Below are 20,850 nucleotides of genomic sequence, written 5' to 3'. Positions count from 1 at the left end.
TCTATATGGATGACTTTCTTCACTCAGAGAAAACAGTTGATGAAGCAATAAGTCTAAAGAAAGGAGTTACGCGGCTTGTGAGCAAAGGGGGCTTTGTTCTGACGAAATGGGCAAGCAGTCATTCTGAAGTACTTTCAAAATCTCAACTCCCAGGCACGGGTGCGCTCAATGTAGACCTATTATGCTGTAAGCCGCACCACGAAAGGGCCTTGGGCTGTGTTTGGATTCCTCAAGAAGATATCCTCGGAGTCAAGAACCGCGTCGTCGAGGTCCCAGAGACCAAACGAGGTGTGCTTCGTCGAGTGGCTATGATTTTTGACCCCCTAGGTATCGTTGCTCCTTTCACCCTTCGAGCTAAGATGCTTGTACAACGCCTGTGGCTACTGAAGTATGAATGGGATGAAAGGCTGAAGAGCAGGGAGCTTCATGACTTCCGGTCATGGATCGCAGAGTTACACCATCTCGAGAACATTCGCATCCCTCGCTGCTATAAAGCGAATCTTTCGACAGAACCTACTGCGTACGAGCTCCACGTATTTTGTGATGCTTCGGAGTCAGCTTTCGGAGCAGTGGCGTATGTCAGAATGACAACTCTGATTCCAAAGGGGGAGAAGGCAGCCACGTGCGCCTTCATAATGGCAAAGACAAGATTAGCACCCCTAAAGCAGCTTTCTATTGCACGGTTAGAACTTCAAGCGGCAGTGCTGGCCTGCAGGCTAGCCGCGTCCGTCAAGCGATCTATGACGTACAAATTCGATCGCTCCTTTTACTGGACTGACAGCAAAATTGTGCTTGCATATATACAACATGAGAGCCGTCGCTTTCATACCTTTACAGCAAACCGTGTTTCAGAAATTCATGATCTATCAGACTGTAGTGACTGGTACCATGTTCCTGGACACCTAAATCCAGCTGACGCCTGCTCACGTGGTGCCTCAGGAGCGACACTCAGTGATCTTCTTTCATGGTGGGAGGGTCCAGACTTCTTAAAGGAGACCTCGACGATGTGGCCATCACAGACCAGCCCGCCGTCGCACCTCAGTTGTTCTGATCCGGAGGTGAAGAATTCACAGCATGTTCTGAGCACTCAAGTACACCAAACAGTGTTGCCCGATCCAGTTCGCTTTTCTTCATGGCTCGAATACACGAGAATAGTGGCTTGGGTAAACAGGTTCATGAACAACTTAAAGGCTGCTGTCAAGGGGGAAGAAAAAATATTGACTTCACTGAACGGCGGTGAGATCGAGGCTGCGATCATATCAATTATCAAAGAATCACAAAGGAAGTGTTATATGAAAGACAAAGATGCACTAAATTCTAGCGGCTCAGTGGGGTCGGCGAGCCGGTTATTGGATTTATCGCCTTTCTTGGACGACAATGGACTCCTTCGAGTTGGCGGTCGCCTCTCGCACGCTCCTGTCCCTGACGCAGCTCGCCATCCAATAATATTGAGCAGTGGCGATGAAGTGACTCGCCTGGTCGTACACGACGCTCATAGACGGATGTTGCACGCTGGAGTGGATCAAACACTGAGCGCGCTTCGCAGTCGATACTGGATCCCAAGAGGCAGGGCAACTGTTCGACGCATGCTTCACGCATGCGCCTTCTGTCGCAATCGGAGAGCGAAGCCCTGCCAGCCGAAGATGGCAGATTTGCCGCGCCATCGATTCCACGCGACGCGTCCCTTCAAAGCTGTGGGCTTGGATTTCTTTGGCCCATTACACGTTAAAAAATTTAGGAAGATTGAAAAGCGATGGGTTCTTCTCATAACCTGCCTCAGCACCAGAGCGATTCACCTAGAACTGGTGGAGTCCATGGACACTGATAGTTTCTTGATGGCTCTAAGGCGCTTCTTCGGTCGCAGAGGCAAGCCTTCCGTTGTCTTCTCAGATAATGGGTCAAATATTTCAGCTGGCGAGAAGGAGCTGAAGAGTCTCATCGAACAATGGAATCAGTCACAGATTATGGAAAAATTGAGCCAGGACCAAATCGAATGGCACTTCAATCCTCCCACAGCGAGCCACATGGGTGGAGTGTGGGAACGTCTAGTTGCTTCTGTGAAAAGATCTCTGAGAGTGGTGCTGGGCAATCAAGTTGTCTCAGGAGAAGTGCTATCCACTGTGCTGGTTGAGGTTGAAAGTGTTCTCAACTGCAGGCCAATAACATACTGCAGCGGTGACGCAAGAGATCCCGAGCCTCTAACACCCAGTCACTTCTTGCTTGGCTCCGCAGAGTCGGTTTTACCTCCCGGCATGTTCAATGACTCGGAATTACTGAGTAAGAAGAGGTGGCGACACGCTCAAGTCCTTGCGAACCATTTCTGGCAAAGGTGGAGGAAGGAATATCTGCCTACACTGATTCGCCGCGAAAAGTGGAACAGCGAATCTGAGAACCTTCAAGAAGGGGACGTTATCCTCATGGTGGATGATCAAGCCCCACGGGGGTACTGGCCTCTGGCGACTGTCACACGCACCGTACCAGGCGAGGACGGCCGAGTCCGTTCGGTGGAAATCAGAACTGGAAGCGGTCTGACGTACCACCGACCAGTCAACAAAGTGTGCTTCCTTGAAAGACTTGAGTAATTTCCTGGCTTCAACGATGCATGACTGCCAAGAAAGCTAGTGGTTCTTCCTAACACCCTTTCACTAACATGTACACGCAAGCGCTGAGATAGGTATGCTCACGTACCCATTTCTCTGCATATACTTCCCATATAGCCTGTGCAGCCCACCAACTGATCGATCACCCAACTGCCCGCCCGGAGCACGCATGGACCTGCATGGGCGCGGCGACTGCGACGCAGCCAGCCGGCAGCTGGGACGGAGAGGCACGGCGCCGGCACCACGAGGGCTGCTCACGGGAGGACCTAGCAAAATTGAGCCGGTGGAGGAGCTGACTGAATGCCGCCGCTGATATCAGCCGGCGATGACTGCTACGGACTGTTATGGACAGTTATCACTGGATGTGGCCCCTCATCGCCACCGAAGTCCGACTGGGCTGCTGCCGCTCACTTAGGGAGGGGTTCCCTCTGTTCCCGTTCGGCTGTTATCGACTGCAGCAGTCGGATGCCGGACATGCTTGGACATGCCGGACATGAACATAGAACACTGGTGGATAAGCACTACAGAGTGACATGTGTTAACGATTGGACAATGCATGGTTTAAGTGGCATATCGCGTTCCTGCGCATACGGAACTCTGGTGGGGGAGGGTGTCGTAACTACGAGTGTTTTGACGCGGAGGCATGCTTGCTAACGCGCGAGAATAGCTTTGAAATTTTACTGACAACGTTTTTATATGTTCATGATAAAAATCAGCACGGCTTGGAAAGAATGTAGGCAAATGTTTCAGTTTATACTTTATACTGCATTTACAATGATGTAATTTAAGTTGAGAGTGGCGAGAAATTGAAGATGTAATTTAAGTTGAGAGTGGCGAGAAAATGAATGGAATAAGTTGTATAGCCGAAACGATCGATCGATGTCACCGAACCGAAACGTCACCGATATGAACCGAGGTCAACGTTTGGTGAGTGTTCAATGATCATGCATTTATTATCATGCATGTATTGTCGTTACTTGCTTCGTTTTGTTAAAACTTTCATTTCCATGTATGTCAGTAGTTACCGATTTATCCACCAACGGAATTCGTGCACGTCACCTGCAGTCTGCTCAATGTATTTTCTTTTTCAGAAACCGCTAAATACATCGTGGATCAGGGCTGCACAGGCTATAACATGTCCCTAGATAGCGCGTTTTAACCCAAGGGTTATCGGTGACGACAGTGGGTGCCTACCTGTATGCCAAGTTTCAGCGAAATCGCCCCAGTAACTACCGAGTTACTGAAATGGGAACAAATTTGGCACCTCTTATTGTTGTATTTTGCACGTGCACTGGGGGTGACCCACATGCATCGAGAGTATCCTATTTTGGGTAGAAGGGATGCTGCTACCCTACAGAAATTACGGCAAGTCAATCGCCCAAGCGGTTGCTGAGATATGAGCCTCTCAAAATCACTACTTTTGCAAAACAGCTTGAACACCCTTGACTTTTCACGTGGCACGTGCCACGACGGTCACTGAGATGTATCAAAAGTAGTCAATTACGGGGTAGAAGGGATGGGGCTACCCAACAAAAAAGACCGCAGGCCAATCGGTCCAGCGGTTGCTGAGATATAAGCCTCTCAAAAGCGTTACAGGCCGGGCCGGGCCGGGCCGGGCCGCTCATACTGAGATTTTTCCGTTATATTGAAAAGACTCACTTCGCTCGCTGCGCTCGCTCGCTCGTAACAATTTGGGGGTCAAAAATCAAAATAGAAAGTTGAAATTTGGGACATCTAATGTTCTAATAGATCTCTATAACATGTATCCCGGTTTTTTGGAAATTCTCAAAATTTTGGATTTTATTAGCTGTTTTCCAAAAATATAGTTTTTTTGAAATTTTAGGGGTGAAAAACGCATTTTTTGGAAAATCCGAGATAGCCATTTTAAAGAACTCGTTGAGCTGCGTCCGTTCATGTCCTTAATTTGCAATTTGCTTTAAACCCTGATTTGTTCTGTTCTGAATTGTTCTGTCGTAGCTTTTATGTGTGCATGTGAGCGTGCAGGTATGACTGTGATGCTATCTGTGATATTTTGACAAGTTTCCCACCCATGTTTTAACTTTGTAACAACTGACACAGAATAGCCACGTCTGCACTGTGGAGTTTCTGCGGAAGTCGTAAATAAATAAATAAATAAATAAATAAATAAGTTACTGAGGTTTGAAACTCACTGAATTCAAACATCTGTAACTTTTGAAATAGTGCGGGCCAGGCTTCGTAATGAGGAGCATGTAATGTGTCCGCATACAAATTTTGACGAAAATCGCAGGGGCTCGCCGAATGACCTTGAAATTCCGTAACTTTGTGACTCCGTAACTTAAAAAAAAATATGGCGGGCCGAGCTTCACTTTTATGATATTTGTAATAAAGAGGATGTAATATGTCCGTATACTAATTTTGACGGAAATCGCAAGGGCTCGCCCAAATGACCTTGAAATTCAAACTTCTGTACCTTCGTAAATATGGCGGGCCGAGCTTAAATTTTATGGTATTCGTAATTCATTCATTCATTCATTCATATTTATTTTGCACCAAACATTGGCAAATTCCCAACAGCTGATAACAAACAATCATCAGAAATGACAAAACCGTCATGTGTCAGCACGGAGCTTAGGTCACAGGGGTCACGGCCCCCGGTGGGACGTAGCAAGTCAGCAGTCGTAGTAGGCGACGCGAAGCTTGGCTGTTGTCCCTCATCAAGAAGCGGATGCTATCTGCCAGTCCGTCTGGGGCGCGCGATGGCGTCACCCTGTGGCTGCACGACCGTCCTGCAGCTGCCTCGAGCACGGCAGAGAAGTCGTTTCCGCACATGCGGGACAGCTGGAGAAGAAGAGAGTCGCCAAGCAAGTCGGGGCACATGGCCAACTTCGTCAGGCCCGAGAGGAATGCCTGCTGGAGAGGAATGCCTGCGTATATATATGTTGCGGGCCAAGTGCGAAGGCTAGTCCATTCGCGAATCGCCTAGTCCAAGTGCGATAACGCACTTTGACTAGGCCGTTTGCGAATGGACTAGTCCATGTGCGTTATTGCAGTTGGCCTAGGCCGTTTGCGAATGGACGGGCGTTTATGCTCCCAGTCCAAGTGCGAAGTCAGGCCAAGTGCGAAATATCCAGCAAAGTGACGTCAACTTGGCAAGTCAACTTCGCATGTGCAAAGTCCCGTGTGAAATGATGCGTGCAAAGTATTGGTAACTCAACCGGCGTCACTTAACCTGGCCTGGTGACCTGACCTTAGGTCATCTGGAGTCAGCATTTTCACACAATGTGCGCAGAATATGGGAGAAAAGGTATACAAAATTTGGCTTTTCTGCGCGCCGCCGTTTTCTCGTGATCTGTGAAAAACCACAGGGGGTTGAAAGCAACCCCCCCTGCAGTGCGCGTATTGTTAAATGCAATGCAACACAACAGTTTTTCGAACACTCACCGCACCGCACTCACCACACACAAGCCGCACCGTCCCGGTACACCACACCAGAGCAGAGTGAATCGAGCGCCACAAACTCGACCAAGGTCAGGTCGGGTCATCAGCGAGGAGCCCGGAGCACGGTACTAATGGTCTCCGCACACCACGCGACTCTCCGCTGTTCGAAGGTCACGGGGATATTTGACCTCCCCAGATCCAGATCGGTGGCCGAAGCCTGGCCAGCGGCAACACGTTGCTATAATTTCCGCGTTGTGCAGGGTTCAGCGGAAAGTCGCATCCCGAATAGACCAGGTGTGTGGAGATCTTAACCCAGAGTTGCGCCAGCTCGCAGATCTGCTCCGGAGAACAAACTAAACATATAGACGCAGTGGCGTCGCCACGGATTTTCGACTAGGGGATCTGGTCGGACGGTCAGTCAAAGTAATCCCCACCAAATACTGAAAACTCCTCGGATTTAGACAATTTTATTTTGAGAATGCACCAAAATCGTTTTTAAAATATTTTATTTTATTCTTGATCGATTTTCGTGGCCAAAAGTGTGTGTGTGGGGGGGGGGAGGGGGGGGGGGCGTCGGACCGACATATTTTCAAGAATGTGTGTGTGTGTGGGGGGTCCGGACCCCTCCGACCCTCCCCCCGTCGGCGACGCCCCTGCATCGACCAGCGGTCCCCCATTCATTCGGAATCGTACCCCAATCCGAGGATCCATGCTTCCGGCGGCTAAGTGCAACGCCACAAACCCGTCCGTTCGCAAACGGCCTAGGCCATTCGCGAATGGCCGGCCATTCGCAAACGGACTAGTCCGTTTGCGAACGGACCGCCATTCGCAAACGGCCTAGTCCATTCGCGAATGGACTAGTCCGTTCGCAAACGGACTAGCCTTCGCACTTGGCCCGTAACATATATATTAATGAGGAGCATCTAGTGTCCGTAAGCAAATTTTGACGGAAATCGTAGGGGCTCGCCCGAATGACCTTGAAATTCAAACATCCGTAACTTCGTAAATATGGTGGGCCGAGCTTTGATTTTGGATGCATCGTAATCAGGACGTTACGTACGTAAGTTTGTTACGTAAGTTACGTAAGTTTGGTCCAAATCGTAGGGGCTCGCCTGATTCCGAATCTTAGATTATATATTAGGATTTACTTACATCTAACTTGACGACCGTATTATATTTTATGAATGCTTATGATTACATTGCTAGCGATCTGTATCTGTTGACGAGAGCAGGAAAGAAAACACTAATTAAAGGGACTGTCCCACCTTCAAAAATTGCTTGGATATACTGTTCTTGTGTTGCAAGTCATAGATTAGGGGCCCCTTTACACGAAATTGGCAAACATTCGGCCCATAGTTGGCTAATTGTTTAAAAATTCCAATTTAAAGCTTTTGGATCGATTACGTCATATGATTGTTTTTTTATCGGGCAAAGTTTTTTTCCTAGCTGCCAAATCGGTGGCACAAAGTTTTGTTACGCTTCTGCCGCGAATAGTATAAACATTGCGCATGAAATCAAAACTCAGGAAATTGGTATTTTAGTAACATGTTCAATGTTCATGGAAAGGATTCAAACGAAAATTGGAGAATTGAAGCTCGAACTTTGTCCAGAAGAAGGTCGCAAACTGCAAAGAATATCAACAAGGCGTTATTTATCATTTTTAAAATATTATAGAATGCTCCCTAATCATAATAAGCAAAAGCAAGATATTGATATTGGATTATTGATGCTGCCCACAATGTCTTGGGCACATGATGGAAAAGAGCTCAACTTCAATAATTATCAAACCTAAGAAGCACAATGGATATAGCCATGAGCCAGACTGCAAAGTATGGCAATGTTGTCTAGATTTTGTCAGTGCAGACTCCTTCGTCTGGTGCGGTTTTGGTGTGGCGCGGTGCGGATTTGGTTTAGTGTGGTGCAGATTTAGTGTAGCTGGTGCGAATTTGGCTTGCTGTGGTGCAGATGTGTAGCATTGTGGGGATTTGAGGTCAATGCAGATTTTGACTGGCCATTTTGGGCTTTGGTGCATTTTTTGTTTACTCTCAGTCGAATTTTTGGGCTCCGTTTGAAGGGTTTGTGTCAATTTTGAACTTGGGCCAGTGCTCCTTGGCGACCTGCGGGCTGCGAGCCATACTCTGTAGTTCTGGCCTGGGCCCATGAGCAAAGTAATATAATATAGTCTATTCAAGATTCAATATAATAAGTCTGCAAAACACATTACAGCAATTGTAATTGAAGCAGAATGAATTGTAGTGACCTGCATTTGTATTTTTGTTGTGTCTGTGAAAGAATAATAAATATACCTACCTATTGGAAAAATCGTGGCCTTTCAGCACATTTGGCAGAGTTGTGTGATTCTGATTTAGGGGCTCATGTGGAACGCAACGAGCTGCGGAACAAGCTTGAGTAGCATTTTGCCTCAGGGCTATCTGCCAGAAACATTTCATCTGCATACATTTGCCTACAGGCAAGTCTGACAAATTTGTGGATTAACTGGGGACCTTGTAAGCCTGCATATTAAATTCTAGCCCACCAGCTCAGCCTTATTCTCAGTTTCAGCATTCAGCATGATAACAGTTCTGATCAAGTTCTGATTGTCACCACTGAGACCCCAATGGAGTCCTCTGAAATTTTGCCTTTTTATTAAATTATTTGTAAGAGTTCCAGCTACATTTAGACCAAACGTTTCACTCTCAAAGATCTGCGACCTACCCCACTCGTCCAGTAGGATGCCTGGCGCGCAAACAGTCCAGCAGTGAGCTGCCAGCCGGCACGCAGGGCAGCAGCAGGCGGCGGCAGCAACGGCAACTAGTGAACATGTCTTGGACTGCAGCCACAACATTATCTAGGCTAGCATCTATTCAATTCGTCCATGTACAAGTCCCACAGCTCCTGCCCGAGGTCGCGCAAGTCAGGGAACTGACCACCTCCAGCCCAGGCGTGGTTCACTGACTCAAGACATTTTGATTTCAACTGACCAGTCAGAGTTCATGTTTTGCAACTTTTATCCAAGTTATTTGTAATTGTAATATTCTTAACTGAATTTTAGGCATGACTTCATTTTTCAAGAGCTACACAGGACACACCTTCTCTGTACAGCACGTCTATTGTCCTAACATTAGTCACATAGTTGCAAGAAGCGACTTGAATGCGGAACCTGCCTGTTTTGAAGCCCCGTTGTCTGTTGGGTGACACTGCACATAGGTAAGGATGGGGTGTGATTTTGCTGCCATTTGTCAGGTGCAATATGTGTGTCAATGATCACAAAATACTCTGAAGGTTTAAAAAATGCACAGCATGGCCTAACAAAGCACATTACCTAGGTTTTGACAAGCAGCGCAGCGACTGTGGTACAAAGGCCCAGTCCCATGCTCATGTTAGTAGCTGGATCTGCTGCCAGGAAACAAAGGTAAAACACTATTGACAGCTTTATGATGAAATCTGCAGGAAAACTAAGCCATCTATAAAATCTAACATAAGCTTAAAAGCGCAACAGAGCATTTCTGACTCAGCGTGCAGCACTTCCGCTTTCATCCGCCATCAGCAACTCAGTTCAAAGAATGATACATTACATCACTAAAATTTATTTCAAAACACCTCTGCATAGGGTTTACACAAACAACAGTTCTTTACTAGGCATGGTCGACCTCAGGCCACCCACACTTCAACAAACAGGGTATTATCAATGTTTAACGGCTCAAGTTTAGTCGTCTTGGATGCTCAGAAATAAAAAGGTGACCATTCATTGTCTCTTCCTTAGTTGTCACCATCAATAGATTGTGGACTCCTCAGAGCATGTCTTGATTATGGAGTTGAAACAGCAGTGAGCAAATCATTTATCATTTTGATACTATGATTAATTTTAGTGAGTTTGAGTTGCACGCTTGAACTTGACACCTGCCATTGATAAGTTCATGGCTCTTGCATTCTTCAGTCACATTTAGGACGGCCTCTTAACTATTTAAATACAAAAATAAAAAATACTACAAGAATTAGAAGACTATTAGAATTAGTTTGGCATATCAATTTATTTCTCCACCTCGTGGCGCCGGAACGAATGGGCGCTGTTCCAAGAGGCGTTGTTATTTTTCAAGGTTTCAATAAAAACAAGTCGAAAGATACAGAAACTTCGGAAAAGGCGGAAACGTCACAGGTTTTAAGTGCCAATACCAATACATTGTGGCACTTATTTGCACAGATGTCAAAATCAAACACAAATTTCTTTGCGATGAAGTAATTGCTGGAGAAACGGTTTTCACGGCTCTGATTTTCAAAGAACGCCCATCAAGATGGCTATCTCAACTCAATTCTAATGTTAATGTGGGACAGTCCCTTTAAATAAAATAAATTATCCACAGGATCATGACAGGATCGCTCACTACAGACGCTTTTTGAAGTTGAGCGAAGTTGAAGATTTTTGGGGTGATGATGAAGTGACAAATGCTGCCTTCAATATTATATGATAATGGTGAAGCTAGTGCTGTATTAAACAGGGTTTTGGATAATGTAATTGCATTGCAGTGAAACGGAGAGCAAGACAAGGTCAAGATCAATCACAGACTCCTCAAAACAAAGTCAAATTTGTTTGCTAATAAATGGTTTGGAATTTTTGAGAAAGGTAGTTAAAGTATGTTTTCCAATATGCAGTAAGTTAAACATTAATTCATTTTTATGTCTTGCACATTGGCTTTCTTTGTAAGATAATTATCCTCATGGTATTGGAATTTGCTTACACTGATAAGTTGCCATTTAACATTGGTAGAGTGATGTATTTGATATTACAGTTAATGTGTTTGCCCATTGGTTAGGACATCATGCATTTGGGAGAAATGTCTCATGATTGCCATTTTTCTTCATCCAGTGTCATTTAGCAAATCAAATTTGAGTTCAGAAGGTTTGTCAAAAATGCTTTCAAATCTTTTATGGCAGAAGTTGATTTTCATAATACCGACAAAATACCAAATGCTTTTGGTATATAATACCGAATACCGAATCGGTATTGGTTCGGTATCGGTATACCGACATTTTGGTAACCGATTGACACCACTAATAGGTACACACTCGCAGGGGAAGCGCCCCTGTCACACCGCCGCGCCGGGGAGGGGCGCCATCGCGCAGTCCGGCGCCCCGGTCGAGCGGCCGGCGGACCGGCCCACCGTGTCTGAACCCTCGCCCGCACATGCCATTTTCCCATCCTAGAACGTACATGAGGGGGGGTGGTTGCCACCCCCTCCGCGCCATTTGTATTTGTATTTGTATATTTAAAATCGCCAACAGACAATAAGTCCACTTAAAAGGCGAAGTCAAAGGGACAGTAAAACAGCACACACCCACACATACAACACACACACCTACACACACCCCCACACACACACACACTGAAGATAAAAACACGTAGAGTTATAAACACAGGAGATGTAAATAAATAAATAAATAATAGCCTAAAAAGCCTAGTAAACAAGAAACACTAAAAGCACAGCGGATGCGATCACGCCGCTTCCAGCCCTTTCACATAGTTTAAAACGTGTCCTCTAAAAGTGTAAAAACTATCGCTAAAAACATCAGCGGGACTTCTAGTTAAAAATTTCGTTCCATTTCGTTCCTGTTGGAGATAGAGCTTAGCGATAAGACCAAAACGATTCTTTTGGAAGAGACGAATCCAATGATACCCAGTCTTACCTTCTCAGGTCAGTCATTGACCTTCCAGGTCAGGTCAAACTAAAAATGTTGCTGTTTTGGGTCACCGCTGGATATCAAGTGCGCTGCTTATCATATACCGATGACGATGCCGTTTTCTGGTGCCAAACCAGCTAGAACATCTTTGTCACACTACCCGACCAGATTTTTGCTGCTGAGGTCATTTCAGGTCAAGTAAGGTCAGGGTCAATTATATGTGTTTGTATGTCTGTGTGTGTCTGTGTGTAACGTGTGCACCGAGTGTTTATGTGTCCATATCAGTAGGCGGAACTATGGTCAAGCGTACCCATTTTCGGGAACGCATTTTCGTTCCCATGTTTGGGAACGATAAACCCAAATATGGGAACGCCATGTAGGCATTATTTAAAACAAGAAAAAGAACCGTTAAATGACGTCCAAAAAATATAAAACGATCGTGAACCGCCTGATAGTTGTCTCAATATTGTTGGGAAAGAATTTGATATTGTAAGGCCCATCGTAGTTTCAAATCGTTCCCCTATTTCTAAAGCAGTCCATCACCCGGGCCGCGAGCCCAAATTTGGGAACGCTCTCGTACACTGGCGCTGCAAGCGTTCCTTATTATGGGAACGGCGTACCCAAAATTGGGAACGAGTTCACCGACGCCTTTCATGGGCTCTTTTCATTAACAAGCATCACATCCAACGCCGCAAATTATTGTTAACGCAACAATCATCAGATGACCTTTCCGGCGAGACCGTTACATGTTTCGCCCGGTCTTCTGCGCTTTTATTCCCGTCGATCTCGCAGCGGGCACGCCCCACTTTGCAGGATTACGTAATCCACAACGCTCAGCGATGTTCAACAAGGTCTTCCATACCTATATCCACCGTCCGCGCCGAGGGTGGAGACATGTCAAGCACCTGTCTGCTAATCACCGAGAGTTGACGAGCACAAGAAGTATCCAAAAATGGGAACGCTGAATATGTTACACCCTCAAAACACCTAGTCCCAATGAAAATCTAGTTTTTTCCTTTCTTAATGAGTGTAAGTGGCAAAAGGCCTGGTAGGATGGGCACGAGGAATGATCGAAATCAGCATAAAAATTATAAATAAGCCACACAGAGCGACCTATATCAGAGAAAATCCCCCCAAACGATCATGCTTAGAAACGCCGAAGACAAAAACCACGCTCATGACGCTGCTTATAAAACAACGCTAAACAGCTAGCATCCAAATAAAATATGTCTTTCAGGGCTGATAAAATACAGCTGAATGATTTTAAACCACTGAAACTGAGTTTACAACAGTAGTTCGGTAAAATCACTGACGTTCCACGCGGTCGATCGCCCCGACACCAAAAGTCAACAATATTACCTCGGGACTGTCCGCGTGTTCGCTTGCATATGTCAGCATCTGGTGTCGCTAGAATGAAACTTCATAACCAGGCGAAAATTATTATACTTGACCTCAAACTGTAAAAAATGCTTCATTTTCCTTAAAATTACATGTTAAATGTCGTATAACCCATATTTCCACCATTCTGTCATTTTTAAAAAATCATTAAAAATATCATTCCACGGTCAATTTCCTTGTTCCACGGTCAGATTAAAGATAACTTTATGGAGATTTAGTAGATACTTAAATCAGCGTGCACTTTTTTTAGACGTGATGCACTTTTGAGTTTTAGTGGGCGAACGGCCGAAAAATTGCCTTCCGTTCTCATAAATGGGAACGCCCGTTCCCATATTTGGGAACTCCGTTCCCAAAAATGGGAACGTTCCTATATTTGGGTACTCATGACCATAGTTCCGCCTACTGATATTACATGAAATCATGATCTGAGAAGCTTTTACCAAAAATGCAGTCAAAAAACTTCACGAAAAGTAAAATCAGCTTGCCTAAAACGCAATTATTTTAGATGAACTAGGTTGACCTTGACCCTGAACTTGACATCTGTACATCGTCGAACGACATGTTCCATGATAGGTGGGAGGTAAGACTGGCAAAAAGGCCGAAATCAAGGTGTCAAAAGTTCACAAGGCCCATAGCCAACGGAAGATGTTGAGAATTGGTCATTTGGGTCATGACATGACCTGAAAACAAGGTCATATCTCCGAAACCAAAAACCACAGAAACTTGAAATTATAAGTGGACATCAAGAAAGGATAGAGGAGCAGCTATACGAAAAATCAGCCTTCTAGCTCTAAAAATGTTGAGTGCAGAGCAGAAAGACTACCTGGGGGGGGGGGGTGTGGCAACCCCCCCATGTGCGGGCGAGGGTTAAAATCCTCGCCCGCACATGCCATTTTCCCATCCTAGAAAGCACATGGGGGTGCCACCCCCCCGCGCCATTTCGTTCCTGTTGGAGATAGAGCTTCCCGGTAAGACCAAAAAGATTCTCTGGGAAGAGACGAATCCAATGATACCCAGTTTTACCTTCTCAGGTCAGTTATTGACCTTCCAGGTCGGGTCAAACTAAAAAAGTTGCTGTTTTGGGTCACCGTTGGATATCAAGTGCGCTGCTTTGCATATACCGATGACGATGCCGTTTTCTGGTGTCAAGCCAGCTAGAAACTCTTTGTAACACTACCCGGCAAGTTTTTTGCTGCTGAGGTCATTTCAGGTAAAGTTAGGTCAAGGTCAATTATATGTGTTTGTATGTCTGTGTGTGTCTGCGTGTATACTGATGTGTGCACCGAGTGTTTATGTGTCCATATTACATGAAATCATGATCTGAGAAGCTTTTACAAAAAATGCAGTAAAAAACGTCACGAAAAGTAAATTACGCTTGCCGAAAACGCAATTATTTTAGATGACCTAGGTTGATGTTGACCCTGAACTTGACATCTGTGCATCGTCGAACAACATGTTCCATGATAGGTGGTAGGTAAGACTGGCAAAAAAGGCCGAAATCAAGGTGTCTCTATCCTATAAGGCTCTATCCTAGGCCCCTTACTCTTCCTTATATACATAAATGACTTAAAAAATGTATGCAAAAAATCAGAATGCCTTCTATATGCTGATGACACAGCCTTACTTTTTGAAGGTGAAAATACACAGGAACTACAAGAAAATATGAATAAAGAACTTGAAGCTGTATCCATTTGGCTTCAAGCAAACAAACTCACACTCAACGTACAAAAAACCATTTACCAAGTATACAACCAAATGGGTAATATCATTAATTTGAACATTATGATACATGGTGAAAAAATTGAAATAGCAGAAAAAGTAAAATATCTAGGCATCACTATTGACCCTGCCTTGAAGTGGAAATACCACATCGATAACATAGCAATCATTATCAGTAGAAATATTGGAATCTTGAGTAGAGCGAAGTACTTTCTTCCTGAAAAATCATTACTCTTGCTCTACAACTCACTGATTCTTCCTTACTTAAACTATTGCTGCCTAATCTGGGGTTTCACATATCCAACTTATCTCCACAAAATCGAAGTATTACAAAAACGAGCAGTTCGAATTATAGTAAATGAACATCGTCTTGCACATACTATGCCCATATTTCGTAAGCTCAATGTTCTTAAAGTAAACGCACTAGCTAGACAACAACTTATCATGTTCATGTATCGAAAATTCGCTTCACATTTACCATCACAACTTAACCAATTGTTTGCTACAGTAGATCAGGATAATATAAGAACAAGAAATAGACAACATTTTCACGAACCCTTCTCGGCAAAACGTTATCGTGCACAAATAGCATCATGGATAGGACCGCGTGTCTGGAATAATGTCGTTGCATCCCAATTCTCTATAACAACCATTAATCAGATGTCTAAATCTCAGCTAAAAAGACACGTCAAAGCATACTTCATACAAAATATGTAAGCTTTCTCGAGAATTTCCTCTTGAATTCTCGCTATCCTTTCATTGCAACTTAATTTCAAATGTACTTGCCTCAAAACTGCACTAATTGCAAGTAAATCACGTTTCATCGAAATTATTTTCATCATCGTCACCATGAATAACTCTGGCGCTGGAGCAAGGAGCCTGACCAGCAACAAGCTTCGCTTAGCTGGAAAGGCTTTTCTGCCCTCAGCATTGACCGGCCGAATTTTTGACCAGAGCGAATCCCCACGTATGTTTGCATGACGTGTGAATGAGCGATTGTTTTTTCTACTCTAGATGAATGCATGCCCTTCTGAGTGAATGTTGCTTTCGGTATCGTAGTAGAGAACAGTCATCTGTCTGGTTTTAGCAGTGGCTACTTTCGCATTCTGTTCTTGTCTCCGCCTAAACCCGCTACCCCTTCTCTCATTTGCTTTTTTTAGTTTTATTTCCTTTCTTAGCAGGGAGTGCCGCGACTTATCAGTTTATTTTATCTGGTGTTAACGTAAGGTTCTGCTAGTCGCTGGGTTTGAGGGCGGGGGCACTCCTGGTCACCTGATCATGGGTGGCGGAGTAGTTCGAAAAAAAAAGTGTCAAACGCTCACAAGGCCCATAGCCAACGCAAGATGTTGAGAATTGGTCATTTGGGTCATGACATGACATGACCTGAAAAAATAAGGTCATATCTCTGAAACCAAAAACCACAGAAATGTGAAATTTTTAGTGGACATCAAGAAAGGATAGAGGAGCAGCTATACTAAAAATCAGACTTCTAGCTCTAAAAATGTTGGGGGGGGGGGGTGGCAACCCCCCATGTGCGGGCGAGGGTTAAATATCAAGATCATTATTGGTAAAATTAATTAAGTATAGTACCTATAATAGGTCTTTAACAGGAACGTATGTACCACTCCGTGAATATTGCAGCAAATTCATAGGTGGGCTCTGGAGCTGTATGGTCACTACACGTGCTTGCTCGATAGTTTATAAACATCATTTAGTACCTGATGAAACGCAATCAAATAATAATTATGTGCGCAGTTTGCAGTGGGAATCTGAGCTGAAAGGCGGCTCTATGAGACGTACCACAGCACGCATCACGCATCACGATGATCGGCTTTTGATCGTCCATTAGCTGTTTGCGTTTGGCGGGGTTAGCATCGGTCTCTTGTCAGTATTAATGCGTCCGATGTAGGTGATATCATAAGTGCTGTCCAACTTTATGAAAAGGTATCCGTTTGCTGCAGTAAGCGTCAATTAGTATGACAATACTAACTGACTGCATTGCATATTACATAACGCACCTTACAATATGAAGTGGTAAGAAGTTTTGGGATACATTCTACAATTTCTTCAATCTAACGTCATGCAGTGGCGGTTGCAGGGGAGGGCAGAGTGGGCATTTGCCCTCCCCATAGCTAAATTGTGTGGGTTAGACCTTCTTTTTGCCCCTCCCAAAGCTTTCGGTAACGAGAAAATTTAATAGGTACAGCGTCGATGCCTATCTGGACGAAAAGCAGGTCCTTCCGTCACAATCATTCTGAAGAATGGAGCTGACGGCTCGCTGCTCATTGTTTCGGCCGGTATGCTGATAACACATGGAACTCCCTGAACCGCACGCATGCAGATTGCAGATAAAGTATAGCGTTGTAAAGTCACCGGCGCGACGGTGGGTCGGGGTCACCGAATGGGTAGGAAACTTTTGCCCTCCCCAAACGGATTAGCTGGATCCGCCCCTGACGTCATGTGACGTAAAGCATACAAGACTCTGGACTTATGTGGGGACAGGGTTGACATCAATTTGATATCAAAACATGCGTTTGAAAATGTCTTTGAAATAAGTATAAAGATTGTAGGTCCTACGTGAATAGCTCCTGAGCATTCAAGGTCACCTGAGGTCATCAACGCTAATTAACATGGTCATGTCCTCAGCCTTGACTTGCCTCATCGATGAGCCTTCTTCAGGCCCATGATAACTCTAAATTTACAGATACCTAAATGCTCGTGCATTCATAGCTAGAACATAGCAATATTTGCATATGTGTCGTGACACCTGTGACGTCAGTATTAAGTACATAAGCATCTGGTCCGACACACTTTGTACTCTAAATGGTCGTTAGTCTCCAAAGTTTCGTTTGAGCCCAAAAGCACGTCTGTATCTCGTATAGTTTCTTAGTTACGGGCCCTGGCCAGTTTTTTGTATCAAAATCGGCCATTATGACGTCACTCTGACGTCATTTCCGGCCGACCTATGGTAGCTAGAGTTGAAATTTAAACACAAGGTGTTAAATTGATTCTGCTGGAGATACTGTAAGGTTCTTGTTGATATATCAAGCAGATAAGAAGATATTGCAGAAAAACGGGAGGGGGCTTTGTAGAGCCCCGCCCCCCCCCCCCCCACTCATGCTCGGGTTAACATGAGCCGAGAAGCGCCTCAAGCTGGCCGCATGCTGATGAAAGACGGCGACCGAAAAGTGATCAGTTCACATTGCAACCGTAAGCCGTAACCCTCTCGAGTGACCAAAAAAAAAAATTCTCACCTGGCCACCGTTCTCACCTGGCCACCGTTATCACCCGGTGAGCGTTCTCACCCGGTGAGCGTTCTCACCCGGTGAGCGTTCTCACCCGGTGAGCGTTCTCACCCGGTGAGCGTTCTCACCCGGTGAGCGTTCTCACCTGATCGCAGTGGATGAGGACACGGCCGCCCGACTCCAGCGCCTCCGTGATAAACTTAAATATCCTGCCGGCCGGCAAAACATCAATCACAGTTCGTGCGAGCTCCTAAAATAAACAAATGCACGCACAGGACCAACCAAATGTTGGTTTGTATTCGTACATGTTACGCGCGGGCGGCGCCCAAGTGAAGCGCCCTCTCTGTGCGCGCGCGGCTCTGCTGAGTGTGCCGCTGCGGCCCGGCCGGCGCGGCGCGTACGTACGCTAGGCGCCGCGGCCCACGGGGCCTGGCGCTCGCCACGGGCACGCACGCGTGCTGCTGTAGTACCTACCCGATTGGAGCTCCAATACACAACAGATCTGAGACGCTGCCTCTGGCCAAACACGAGTCTGCATATTTCACCGGGTCGTACATCACATTCCATGTGCCTATCCGCCATGCATAGTGCCTTTACCGCAGCGGAGTGTGTGTAGCAATGATCTCCTAATCCTATTGTATTTTTATCTGGCTTTGCACCTTCGTATGTACACTGGTCATACAGATAAAACAATGCCATATAAGAAAAATTCAGACATTTCTTAGCCCCACTGACACAAAAAATTAACAAAAACCCAAAAATGATTTTTGGAATTAAGACGCGCTAGATCGGAAAAATCCCCACTGTGAAATGGCTGGCTTGAACATCTTTGGACGGAGAGTCTACTTAACTGCCGGACGTTGGACGGACATTGGCCATACATTTTCTGCAACTGGCAACACTTTTCTACACCGTCCCCAACCACCTTTCGAAAGGCCCCGTGCTTGTACCTTCCTGGAGGCCCATACTGGCATTTAAAGGCTGGCAATGCTGACGAAAACCTCTGAATGCTCTCACCGAAATCTATGGGCCCTGGATTGTCCTTTACATTGGTGCCAAGGCTTACATAATTGTCTGAAAGGGTTTATGCTGATATGGGTGCAGGTTCAGCCATCTGTCTCACGCGGGCCTCTCACACTCACCCAGTGGCCTGAGCCTGAGGGCTGGAGGGAGCCAATGAAAATGAAATACTTAATCCTTGATGCATGATACTTGAGAGACCAGCATAAATCCTATCTTACGAACATGAACTCCTTTGCAATTGACGTAAACCGGTCATGTAAACGGGGCCGCTTTTTGGACCATTGAGGGACCTAGGTAGATGCTACACACGGGTGCTCTTATGCCTAAAGTTATGCTCCATTGCTCTTTTTTCGTCACCAAAGTCCTACAAATTTTCCACGAGTAAAAACAAGCCAATTTATTTTGATATTCACGGCACTTACTTAGATACATTTACACGTTTAACAACTTCAATTTAGTTTTAAACTTTACCTACCAATCATTTATAAAAAATGGCTTGAATTGTGGAGAAGGTATGGATACCACTTCATAACTAAAAGGACGGGATAATTGGGTGCCTGTTGCTGTCTTAGCCTTTTTGTTCATCCCATTTGGCCTTGCTATTCCTTTTTTTCATTAGATCAACCGTCGAACCCAGTCGTTCTAAGCATTGGCGAAGACCCTCACATGCATTGCTCGAGATTGGTGAAGGATCCTTCACCAATCTAAAACTTTGGTGAAAGGTATCCTTCACCAAAGAGATACGTTGCTTCACCTATGGCTGGCTTTGTCCATGAATACCAATATCGGCAGGGGCGTAGCCAATGGGGAGGGGCCACGGGGGCAATGGCCCCCTCCCTTGAGCGCAAAACGCTCCATGGGGGCCCCTTAGGCCCCGGGATATTTTTTCAAACACTTGATAAAACGTCTTTTACTCGGAAGGAAATTGATATCGAAGTTTCATTTCTGTGGCCCTGGTTACCCGAGGTGCCCCTGATGACCCAATGGGCCCCTGCACCTATCCGAGGACCCCCGGTTTCCTGGGGCCTCTGGTCGCCTAGGGGCCCCTGGTCGCTTGGGGGGGGGGCTAGTCGCCTGGGGGCCTGGTCGCCTGGCCCCTGCCCCCTGGTCGCCTGAAAGAACGTTTGTCACCTGCAGTGGCATAGCCAAGGAGGGGGCCAAAGGGACCATGCCCCCCCTGGAAGCCAGAGGTCCTTATATCATAGGGGTCCCTGACTGACACAGTGGGCCCTTGGCGACGCAAAGGCCCCTGCGGCAGATCCTTTGACACAGCTGAGTAGTTATACTTTGGCCAAGAGAGCCCCAATTTTAGCCTTGGGGCACTATTGAAACCAGGGGGCCAGTTGGACGGGATGGGTCCAACTTGGGTCCAACGGTGTGTAAACAGAATCAATGCGTTCCGACTGTTGGTGTGACCCTATATCGGTGTGAGGGAGCTCGGATCGGATCCACTGTCGATCTGAGGGGCCCCTATCGGTTTGAGGAGGCACTCAAATGACCTGAACGGGTCCTTAGTTTGTCTGAGAAGGCCCTCCGTCGGTCTGACTGGGCCTCTGGCAAGTGCAGGGGGCCTTTTGTCGGTCTGAGTGGCCCTCAGACGGCTTATATGACCCTCAGACGGCTTACGAGGCTCTCACGGGCTGTAGGGGCCTGTGGCGGTCTGAAGAGCCCTCATCCGACCTACGGGCCCTCAGACCGCCCTCAGAACCGGCTGGCGACTCTATGAAACTATTCGTGGGCCTATCTAACAGGGGCTCATGGACTGCTTA

The 20,850-nt window shown here is 45.9% G+C and overlaps 1 protein-coding gene across 2 annotated transcripts in view; it reads left to right on the top strand.

Annotated features, from left to right (window-relative positions):
• The first annotated feature begins 393 nt into the window (after positions 1 to 393).
• LOC122376754 overlaps positions 394 to 20,850 on the top strand; it is a 38,509-nt gene continuing 18,052 nt past the window's right edge. Inside the window, exons 1-2 of one of the 2 annotated variants that reach the window (XR_006255695.1) lie at positions 394 to 3,527; positions 3,692 to 3,721. The gene's annotated coding sequence lies outside the window, so the exon portion shown is untranslated. Of the gene's footprint in view, positions 3,528 to 3,691; positions 3,722 to 20,850 lie in introns of those variants that run through there. The other variant, XR_006255696.1, reaches the window with a different exon arrangement.

The sequence above is a fragment of the Amphibalanus amphitrite genome, unplaced genomic scaffold, assembly GCF_019059575.1.
Source record: "Amphibalanus amphitrite isolate SeventyFive unplaced genomic scaffold, NRLGWU_Aamphi_draft 002277F_arrow, whole genome shotgun sequence".
Lineage (NCBI taxonomy): Eukaryota > Metazoa > Arthropoda > Thecostraca > Balanomorpha > Balanidae > Amphibalanus > Amphibalanus amphitrite.
The sequence above is the reverse complement of the archived record's forward strand: the minus strand, read 5'-3'. Positions and strand labels throughout refer to the sequence as shown.